The sequence below is a fragment of the Euprymna scolopes genome, chromosome 46, assembly GCF_053919585.1.
Source record: "Euprymna scolopes isolate OS-2025 chromosome 46, ASM5391958v1, whole genome shotgun sequence".
Taxonomy (NCBI): domain Eukaryota; kingdom Metazoa; phylum Mollusca; class Cephalopoda; order Sepiida; family Sepiolidae; genus Euprymna; species Euprymna scolopes.
This window is the reverse complement of record NC_136527.1, coordinates 58405836-58417936: the sequence shown is the minus strand read 5'-3', so window position 1 is coordinate 58417936 and position 12101 is coordinate 58405836. Positions and strand designations below refer to the sequence as shown.

The following is a 12101-nucleotide window of genomic DNA, read 5'->3' as shown; positions in this document are numbered from 1 at the left end:
TCGTTTTCAGCATCCTTGAAAACTTTTAAAAGTCGTCATTGTAAACATTCACTTATCGTTTACTAAAAAAGAAAAAAAGAAAATTTTTTTCACTGATTGTTTAAACAATCAGTGAAAAAAAAGTCACCAAATTTTTCTTAAAAAAAAAAAAGAATGCTCGATGCACATATTGAAGTTGGTATCCCCTCCCCCCCGTGTATTTTTTATATTGTCATCTTTTTCTTTTTAGATTTCAACTGATTATTATCTAATGGTCACTAATCCACCAGATTATCAGATTATCACAAATCAATATTTACCATTTTTTAAGGGGTGCTCTTTTTCTAATGAGACGTTCTAATAAATCGATCCCCCATTTTGGAAACATCGACTTTTTCTGTCAAATTTCGCGAATTAAGTCTTCTTCTTTTAGCCTTTTTGACATTTAGTTCTTGTTTTCTCATTTCTTTAATAAAATTATTTTATTCTCATTGATTGGTTTCAATATGAGTAATCGATGTAATATGTATTAGAAACTGTGTACACACGTAAGTATACCAAAGAGTTTTCCTGTTAATTTGGAAATACAGTTATCAGATTTTCCGTTCGTTTATTCAAAGAATGCTGATAATTAAGAAATTATTAGGTTGTATTTTTAAGTTCTCTCAAAAATACATTCAACAAACCTTACAAATAACTTTGACTAAATTAAAAAAAGGGCAAAAAAAATAAAAATAAATAAAAAATAACGCATGAATTTCTTTTTACTTAATAAAGCATTTTTTTTTTTTTTGTGGGCAACTTTTCAGCGAACTTGCTCTTCTGTTCGTCATCTTGAATGTTAACTTGAGCTTTTGAAAAATCGTTTCCTTTATAAAAGCAGATAAAGTTAATCGAAAGCAGATTATAAAACAAAAACGTAAGTATTAGTACATTAATTTAGTATCGATTTTTGCGCATTTGCAGAATACGTTCAAAATGTAAGGGAGATAACTACATTTACTAAACAAATAATCCTAATGAAAATATTGATTTTTTTGTTGAAAATGTTTTGATGTCAATTGTTTTTTTGGGTTTTCAATATTGACTTAAACATTAAAAAAATAACTTCTCTATCGTTTAGCAAAGAGAAAAAAATAATTTTATAACTTTTGAAATTTTTTTAACTGTTTCACAAATTTCAAGTAAAAAAATGTCTTTTTTTTTGTTTTGTTTTTTTAGCGGATTATTTTATAGTTTTTCGGGGGTGCTAAAAACGAATATATACTTCAAAAGTGGCGCAGAGAATTATTTTTCATGATATGAGGAGATTACTTTATCAAAAAGTGGGGACCAGTTTTCTATATAAATTTAATGTAAAATAAGCACCCACTTTCTGGCCACAAGGTGATAATTTTTGTATTTGTTTTGTTGGCCTGCATGAAAGCCGTTTTGGTAAATTGTTATTTACTTCCCACCTTAACCAGCATTTTTAACATTACAACTTCAATAGGTTTTCAGGTATGCTGAAAACAAATATCACATTTAAATCTGCTGCAAGCAAGCAGGTATCTGGATATTAATGTAATTGTTTGTCATCAGTGGTGGCCAATTCAGTATGCACTTGCACATACAGAATTTGCCACCACCGATAACATAAGGAATTACATTGCTTAATATTTGGAAAACTAATTGTTTGTGGCAAATATGTGTGCACTTGCACAGACAAAAATGTCCACCATTGAAAACATAAGGAATGACACGTATCTGTATACAGATTATACTATTTTTGTTAATCATATCCTCGTCTTTATTGAAAGAGGAAATCAGAAAACAAAAAATATTTTTCGCCCAAAAAAACAAAGGCAAAAATTGACCTCCTCCCTAGAAATAGAAATTTAACGTAAAATGAGCACCCACTTTATGCCATAAAGTGGGTGCTCATTTTATGTTTAATTTCTATTTAAATGCGATCCCTCAATTTTTGAAAAAGTAAATTTTTCATATCATGAAAACTATTTCTCTGCACCATTTTTTGAAGTGTATATTCGTTTTCAGCATCCATAAAAACTTATGAAAATTGTCATTGTAAAAAGTTTTGGGAGGTTGAAAAGATTCTAGACCAAAACAACAAACCTTACAAATTAATGAATTAAAAAATAATCATGATTCTTAAACCAATTATAGTATTACGATTCTGAATTTTTTAGATGAGGAATGATTCTTTGTATTATTTAAATTATTAAGACTACTGTTCTCATCTTAAGTGTTATTTATTATGCAAACATTGTAAAAATAACACTTGTTGAATATTTACTTACAGATAGTGATAGTACACTTCAAATTTAATTCTGTTTTGTAAAGTAAAGGCGACATAAAATTAACTATTTCGTTTTTTTGGTGGCATTAACTGTAATAGACAAAAAGATTGAAATTATTATTAATTGGTTTTCTTAAGTGAATGGTCAGCTTGACTGAGAAATGGCCTTTTAGTTGCTAGAAGGAAAGTTGACTTCTAGCAGCAATCATCACAGCTTACAAACCAAATATTCAAAGTCACTTGGATTTTGGCTCAGAATCTCACCAATCAGTTATAGAGATGAGAGTAATAATGTAGCTTTTGCACTCGAACCATGCATTAAAAAAAAACTCGGACCTGCACATTGTCTGATACCATTGCAGTAACAAAGGATGAAGGAAGGACATTAAAATATCATTTAGTATTTTTTAGGTGGATACAAAAGCAATAATTTCCAACAAATTCGTACAAAAATACCCTTTTTTATGTGTCATTTTCCATTTTTTTTCAACCATGCATCACATTTTTCCTCTCACTGCCTATGAGTCAAAACACATCTGATTGCTGTCTTTTCTCGTGTGCTTTTTTCTGTCCTTTTCTCATATGTGCTAAGATGGCGGCTGCTTATATTTTCATTAATCAGCCATCCTACAGCTGCTACTGATTTTACACATATGCAATCTGCACTTTATATTATTGGTAAGACCCTTCTGGAAAGTTATTTAATCCAGTATTTTGAAAGTTGTTTTAAAAAACAGATTATTTCAGTTTTTCAATAAGTGTGATTCATTATTCATTTTTTTTTTTTTTGGTGTTGAATTGTACGTTTTATTGTTAATTCTTGTTATTTATTACTACTTTGCTATTCTGATGGACTTTTGTTTTTATTCTGGTTATGGCTGAAGGTAGCCTTGTGTCCATGGAAATTAAGTAAGAAGCTGTTATCCCCCTCTTGTTGTTTTTTCTGCCTTTTTCTATTCTCCTTCCCGTGACATTAGTGTGCACATGCTTTATTTGCATATGTGCTAAGATGGCGGCTTCTCATATTTTCACTAGTCAGCTATCCTACAGCTGCTGCTGAATTTCTCACATGAGCATCATACACGTTATGCAAGTTAAATTATATGCAACATTTGAATAAAATCTGAATACTATATCTCTAATTTCTTTTATAATTTATTTCAGCTGGTAAGACCCTTCTGGACAGTTGTTTAATCAAGGTATTTTGAAATTGTTTAAAAAACTGATATCATTTTAGTTTTTTAATAAGTGTGATCCATTATTAATTTGGATTGGTATTGGGCATGGAAATTAAGTAAGGAACTTGTTATTCGTATAATCTTTTATATATCTTTTGGCTATGAGTAAAATAACCTGTGTATCTATTTTTAGATCTCTAGCCATGTGTTTATTATGAAAATTGGATACGTTTCAAATGTTACCTATGGTAATCATTTGGGAGGATGTAAGCAAATAAACTTTTAATCCCCTTCATCAGCTCGAAGTCAGAAGGGATAAACTCCTAGTGATTGTCACATCTTGAGGTCAAAGAGGATAAACTACTAGTGATTCTATTTGGATATAGGACACCTTATTTTCATCGGTTGCTAAAAGGAAATCATTTCTCAGAGTAGCATGAAAAAATGCTGATCATTTCCTGATATATTTCCCGTACAATCATATGAATAGTTGCATGATTGGTCCTAGTGATGAGGTTTGGTTGGAGTCTAAGGGTATATGAAACATGCTACAAGAGGAAAATGTTGGTCCCTTCATATTTCACCTCTCTTAGACATCCGTCAAATTATGGGATTAAAAATAAGAAAATGCATTAAGACGGTTCTCAGTACATGACTACTTTCAGAAAACTTTAAAATTTACATCCAGTGTGGGTATTGGTGGTCAATCCTAGAGTGATATGATCACTGTTAAAATGGGCTAATATTCTATGAGGTATGTTATTGATATTTTTAGCTAGTATGGATTAAACCACACATGTGCAATGTTGATTGTTGGCTTCTTTTTTCTTTTGTTTAATCCTTTGGTTGGTCCTGTCAATTTTGGGGTCAAAAGTACTGAATTCTATTACTTATCATAAAAATGCTTTCAGATACGAAAATAAAATGAAAAATTTCCATTTAACCTATCTGTCTGTCCTTCACTTATAGAATGTCCCTATGAATGGTTTGCCTGGAAGCATTCTTTTCAACATAATTAAACTCCACATTTACAACACCAAGTTGTTATCCTTGTGCATTTGAAGCCTTCATCTCGGTTCTACCCTTAGCTTGGTCTAACAACAATAATGTTGTCTACTGTCTTAGCAGTGTAACTGAAAAATGGTATGGTCTGGTGATTTATTGATGAGTGAGGAAGCTGACCTTGTCACTGGGCAAGTAGTTGGTATTGGAGTCCAGGTTGGCCCACAATGGGCAGTGAAATTTCTTCTACAAAGACAACATCAGATCACTTATCAATAAAATCTCTGGACCGTACCATTTTTCAATGGGGGTGTTAGTTACATACACATGAATAAAATACCTGGTAAAACAACATTTATGTCATTAGACTCACCTAAAGGTTAATGTCTTAATACGGGCAACACCCAATGCATCTTGAAAATCATCTGATGGTAAATTAACATTGATAGATGACACTCGATTTCTCCCAGGCGTTCCGCCTGCGAACTGGTCCTTAATCCTATCTATGACTACATAATATGGTTTCCCTGCCTCTGGTGGTTCTTATAATAAATCAGGTCTCCAATCTTAAAATCTACTGACTTTGTTTTCTTATCCGAGTTCTCTATCCGTTTTTTTCCTTGCTTTTCAAATGTTATCCCTTACATAAGTAAAAGATTGATGCATCTCTTATAGAGTGATCTTGTGTTGCTGATCGCCATAATATACTCTGCGAGGTAATAATATTTTATTTAATGGCAGGATCACTGACATTTTTCTTCCTCGACTGTTAAAATCACTCTAAAATACTGCTCTACATCATCTACCCACCTCCTGTAGTCACATTCCCTTCTACGTTGAAATTTTAAACTAGCTGCTCCATTATAACAATAACATGCTATTGACAAAATAACAAGATAATAATACAAATAAAAATTAATTTTTGTTAAGAAACATGCAAGAGAGAAAAAATAAGCTTAAAAATGTTTTAGCATATATATCTGTTTCTGTTATCTTATGCACGTCACACACACACACGCATATATATATATATATATATATATATATATAAAGTGTGTGTGTGTGTGTGTGTTTGAGCAGGAACACAAGTGTAAAAAGTGTTGAATCTAGGTGTATCAGAAGCGGCCATTAAAAAATGACGTGATATGAACTAATTCAACTTATTATCTTTTCGAAGCTTACAACTAATTGCAAAATGCAAAAACCCTATTTTTTTTCAATTAAAGGAGCAAGACCAATTTTTAAAAAAAAATAACAGGTTTAATAGCAAATTATGCAATATTTGTTTTTTAAATCGGTTTTCTTTAAAAAGATTTGAAGAAAATAAACAAGATTTAACTTACATTGATTATAAAAAATCAATATAAATTCCACAAAACTACTTATCTATGAAAAATACTATTGAATGTTTCGTTCCATTCTTCATTGTTCAGAATTTATCCATATTAATATTTTAAAATCCATTTATTTTTTAAATAAAAGAATTTTTTAAACGACTATTTGAAAAACCCGCCATGACGCAAACATTTTACGTTTTCCTCAAAACTGGAAGTAGTTTTTTTATTGTTTTGAGCTATGGGTGGACAGAAGTAAGTAAAAACCACACATACGCTTTAGCTGTCTAGCCTTGTGCGTAAAGAAATTTGTGCCTCCATACCCAAAAACTAGTCACATTTTACTTATAATTTTTTGCCTTAAAAAAAACAGTTCATGATTTTTTTTTCTTTTCTCAAAGAAATACACAAGTTTTTGATTTAATATATTTAAATATATGCCGTGAATTTAAAAAAAAAAGACATTGACTGAAAGAAAAAAATTTATGTAATAAAACAAAACTTTCTGTGCAATATAAGAAGATCATAAGGTTTCATTAAAAAAAAGTGTTTTTTTTTTAAAGAAAAGGTTTTACACTTTGGACTTGACAGATAAATTGGCACAAAACTATTTTTTGTTTTAAATTTGTATATATTATTTATTGATCTTTTATCTTGAATTTGTGATATATAAAACTTTGGTACATAAATTAATTAAAATTTTAATAGGCATTTAAAAATGGGAGATGTGAATTAAAAAAACGGTTGTCTTAAATATTAGATTCAGTTTATTGGAAAGAGCATAAAATTTCACATTGACCCTGAAAATATCGTACAAATTTAACCAATAGAAAAATTCTGAGAGATTTTTAAAGTTTAAAAATTGAAAAATATTTAATTCGTAAAATTCAATTGATTTTATTACGTAAAAAAATGGCTGCATGAAGGCACACTATCTTTTAAAAAATAATATTTCTATTATTTTTTAAACAACTTTGATAGTTTATTTTGGAAGTATATTCCATAAAGAAAATAAATAACCCACTTTTAAAAGAGAAATGACGAGTTTTTTATATTTTATTCGCAGTTCTGTTTTAGGGGTGTCAAAAATTCCTCCAAAATTCTGATACCCACATCGAATCTTAGTTTATTGTTTTCTTTTTTCGTTTTTCTCAACTGAACATGAACTTTCTTTATCATGTGTGCACAGTTCATCCAGGCTTCTTTATTTTTTGTTAGAATAACTAGTAAAAAACGGCACCAAATGAAGCTGTTGTGCAGTGGATTTTTGTCAGCCAGAAAAACAATTTTTCTGTTTCTTTACTATGTCACCTAGCTAAAGATAAAGAGTGTGCACCAAGAGGTGTGTGGATGGAGCCACCATTGTGATATTTTGATTGATAGCTGATTGTAAACCTCTCTTGTCTTTTGCCTTTTTCTCTGGGTTATATATGTAACCTGCATTTTGCAGATTCGCTTACCTGTAACAGCTACACATGTCAAAAAGTTGACCAGTAAGCACTGACAATACCAATCCTGACAACCTGACCCCATCGTTCCATGCATTTGCTACCAGCTGTCATGCGTGTTTGCACTTTCAACATGCGACACACAGGAATTAAACTCTTGTTGTGTTTACTTTCCAAGTCATGTGATGCCACATAGGGTTAACATCATTAAAAGACTCTCATAACACAACAATAATAATATATAATATCTTTAAATATGTAACCAGTATCAAAACTTCAATTCTCACAATGTATATTATGCAAAGAAAGTAACAATCTGTTTCCTACAACACTGAACAAAAGCAATATGTACTAATAACAATACATATCAAAAATCGCTCCTGAATGTTGTTGTCATGTTATGTGGATAACAGTTTTTACACCATACATGAAGGACTTGTCAGAAAAATTGAAACAATCTGTAATCTATAAAACATGAGGATAGTATTAATCATGACAAAGAGATTTCATGTAAATGTGAAAAATTATACAAATGTGAGCCATGTCATTCACTTGCAGTAAAATTAGAAAAACATTGAAAATCTGTAATATGTTGAGAGATTGAAAAATTAATTAGGGCGGAGTATATATGGATGGAAAAGAGAAACCATTCTAAATTTCCCATAAAGAGCAACCTTTATGAGATAAATTAAAAATTATAGATGGAGAAAAACAGCGAAGACCAAGCTGGCTTTAGAAAACAGCGCATACATATATGTAGTAAGAAATAGGTATAACATCTAAAAACAAATTCCTAAAAGGATTGTCTGCTAGAACATGTGGTGCTATGGGTAGAGTACTTGGTAAAATTCAGTTGTAAGTTGCATACTCCTGAACGGTGAAGTTCCAATCCTCAGTGAGATTAAAAATAGAATTTCAAATTATTTATGTAGGACTTTTGAGTGGAATCCTTTGTTTAGTACATGAGAGTTCTATGCTCTTGTGTTGTTAGCGATGACTGGACCAATTGCCAAAACAACAAACTCTTTCAAATTATACCTATACTAAAAAAACTCCAACTAAATCCCAGAAAATCATGCAAAGAAGAAGTGTTATCATGTATCTGGATAGAACACACATACATAACTCACTCTTACATAATAAAAAAGTAAAGAATCTCCCAAATGTATCACAAACTTCATACAGTGAAGCACCTTCTACTTGATTTCTATGACCTCACACATATCCGTCAAACCTAATACAAGGGCACAAACTTAAAAGAACTCTTCGAAAAAGAAAGCATTCTAAATTCCCCATCTTTACCATAAAATATAAATGCCATAAAATAACAAACTATTCCAAAAAAAATAAACAAACATCAGAATTTTGTATAGATTTCTCCATTCAAGAGAATGATTCCACAAAATTGACCTAAATAAGATTGAAGGTAACATAGAAACGTTATCAAATAATCAATCCTCATCTTTACATTTTTAGTTAATTTGTTTCTATTTTCAAATATTTAATTTTGTTAACAAACCAGTATTGATTAAAACTATATTTATTATATTTAGAATTTCATTAATAATAAATTTATAAAGATTAACATGTTAAATGTAATTTCACTAAATGAAATATAATTTTTAAAATTTTATTTTATATTTTCAGAATTTTACCCAATGAAAAGAAATATATTAATTTATAAGAAGGACCTTACGTCATTGGTGGTTTAAATAATAAAATTTCTTCATAAAAAATGTCTAAAGTCGAAATTTTTTAGCGTGTTTCATCATCCTATTCATTGCATATAATTTTTGTGGAATTAGATGCAAGCAACCATGGGAGACAAGCCTCATTCTTGTGAAGTATGTGGTTATTCATTTCCATGGAAGTCAAATTTGTTGAGTCATATGAAAACACATACAGGAGAGAAACCACATTCTTGTGAAGTATGTGGTTCTGCCTTTGCACAAAAGTCAAATTTGTTGCGTCATAGGAAAACACATACGGGAGACAAACCACATTCTTGTGAAGTATGTGGTTCTTCTTTTGCACAGAAGTCAACTTTGTTGCATCATATGAAAACACATACAGGAGACAAACCACATTCATGTGAAGTATGTGGTTATTCATTTGTATGGAGGTCAAATTTGATGAGGCATATGAAAACCCATACAGGAGACAAACCACATTTTTGTGAAGTATGTGGTTCTTCCTTTGCAGTGAAGTCAAGTTTGTTGAGTCATATGAAAACACATACAGGAGAGAAATCACATTCTTGCGAAGTATGTTGTTCTTCTTTTGCATGGAAGTCAAGTTTATTGAATCATATGAAAACACATACGGGAGAGAAACCACATTGTTGTGAAGTATGTGGTTCTTCTTTTGCATGGAAATCAAGTTTGTTGATTCATATGACAAAACATACAGGAGAAAAACCACATTCTTGTGAAGTATGTGGTTCTTCTTTTGCATGGGAGTCAATTTTGTTGCGTCATATGAAAACACACACGGGAGAGAAACCATATTTTTGTGAAGTATGTGGCTCCTCTTTTGCACAGAAGTCACATTTGTTGCGTCATATGAAAACACATACGGGAGAGAAATCACATACTTGTGAAGTATGTGGTTCTTCTTTTGCACGGAAGTCACATTTGTTGAGTCATATGAAAACACATACGGGAGACAAACCACATTCTTGTGAAGTATGTGGTTTTTCTTTTGCACGGAAGTCACATTTGTTGAGTCATATGAAAACACACACGGGAGAGAAACCATATTTTTGTGAAGTATGTGGCTCCTCTTTTGCACAGAAGTCAAATTTGTTGCGTCATATGAAAACACATATGGGAGAGAAATCACATACTTGTGAAGTATGTGGTTCTTCTTTTGCATGGAAGTCAAGTTTATTGACTCATATGAAAACACATATGGGAGAGAAACCATATTTTTGTGAAGTATGTGGTTCTTCTTTTGCACAGAACTCAAATTTGTTGCATCATATGAAAACACATACTGAATCCTGATATACTGATATGGGATGAGAAAGAGAATGTGGCAACCCTAGTTGAAGTAAGCGTCCCTAATGATGTTTGTCTTAACAGAGCAGAGAGGGAGAAAATAACTAAATACCAACGACTTATGTCATTATAGAAGCAACCAGGTTAATGAAAAGGAATTTCAAAAACTATCTGACGAATATACCTGGTAAACTAAGTTTAAAAGAAATTCAAATAATAGCACTTAAAGGGACAGTTAGAATTTTAAAAAGAACTCTCAGTTGGAGTAACTAAACTAATGGGAGAATGTTTGGCATCTGGTAGAATGCCCCATCCCAAGGAAAAACAAAGGGATAAGAAAATTAAAATGAAAGAATCAAACCACATTCTTGTAAAGTACCTGGTTTCTTTAGACAGAAGTCAGATTTATTGTCTCATATGTTAACACATATGGGAAACAATTTCTGATGATTTTCCAAAATCCATACCAAAAGAGAGTACGACAACCTCTATCATGTAGTCACCCAACTATTTTACAAATATGACAGAATCAGAAAAAAGGTCTGCTACGGAAATCACCAAAACGAGTCTTTAAAAATACTCCAGAACTGTTAATGTCCCCAATATTTGGTTAAACAGAGTAAGAAAAAATATAACTAAATTCGAGGGTTTTGTGTATGGCATAGAAAAGAAACTAATCTTTAGAAAAGCTGTATTCCAGTAAATGTAGGAGGAACTTAAATCAGACAAGAGAATTTTAACACTATCTCACTAATATACCTGGTGAACTAAGTGCAAGAGAGATTTGAATAGAAGGAACATTTGTTGTGTCATATGCAAAAATATACTGAATACAAAAGAACTTTAAAAGAACATTCAAATATCTATGTGTCTCTTATAGGGTTCAAGTGTGAGCCCCAGGTAAGGAGCCCTGTGATTTCTGAGTACTTCGACTAATCAGGTTAATTCGACACTTTTATTTTGGTATTGTTATATATATATGTGTGTGTGTGTGTTGGTATTCTTGTTATATGTGTGTTTGTATTATTGTGTTAAAAATTTGTGTTACTTTCTCATGCAAAAACGATATAAAATAATGTGATACTTTGATTATGTTAACAATTTACTTTTAAAAACAAAGTTTTTATTCTCGTGTAAATCTTCAACCACACAAAAGAACATAAGCCTTTATGCCGAGTTCACGTTTTAAGAGCTTTAAAATATTTTTTAAAAAATTTACTACATCTCAATAAAACGTCTATTTTATATCAAGGTTTTATGTCTAGATATCTACTTAAGGTTTTAGACTTTTATCGTTGTTTTCATATATATGTTTATTGTGCATGATTTTTTAAATACAAGGAACGTTCAATAAGTAATGACCTTGACCCACTTCTGTTTGTCTGATCAAGTAAAAACGTTGCATATGCAATGATTTATATTTCTATGGGTCATGTAACAAATTACAACTCTGAACTAATTGTTGTTCCTGATTTACAAGTGTTTGAAATTTGTTAAGTGTGAAATGGAGCCTGTCAACTTGAAATCCTGCACACCACAGGAAACTTTTTATGAAATTACAAGAAACAATGTCACATCAGATTCTTGGAAAACGTTGGCATGGAATCTGTAGCAGCAGCACCTAGATTTAGTTGCCCTCCATCTGTCATTGATGAGACAACTGAAGCAAAAACACGTCGATTACCATACTGTACCAAAGTAACATACACTCTAGTTGTGTTAATCTGGTATCCACATTTACAGGAGTTTATTATGCTTCAGTTTTCAGGAAATATATGTAAACTATAAAAAGCAAAATGTTGCGGCAGATCAGCAAATATTCTCTACAAAATATCACACTGATGCACAACACAGATTGTTCG

General features: G+C 31.1%; 1 long non-coding RNA gene across 1 annotated transcript; it reads left to right on the top strand.

Moving 5' to 3' along the window:
• Positions 1–839: 839 nt before the first annotated feature.
• LOC145270690 (uncharacterized) lies at positions 840–11483 on the top strand. Its single transcript, XR_013865515.1, has 2 exons — positions 840–898; positions 8888–11483. It is a non-coding gene; the product is annotated as an uncharacterized LOC145270690 (long non-coding RNA).
• Positions 11484–12101: the final 618 nt, after the last annotated feature.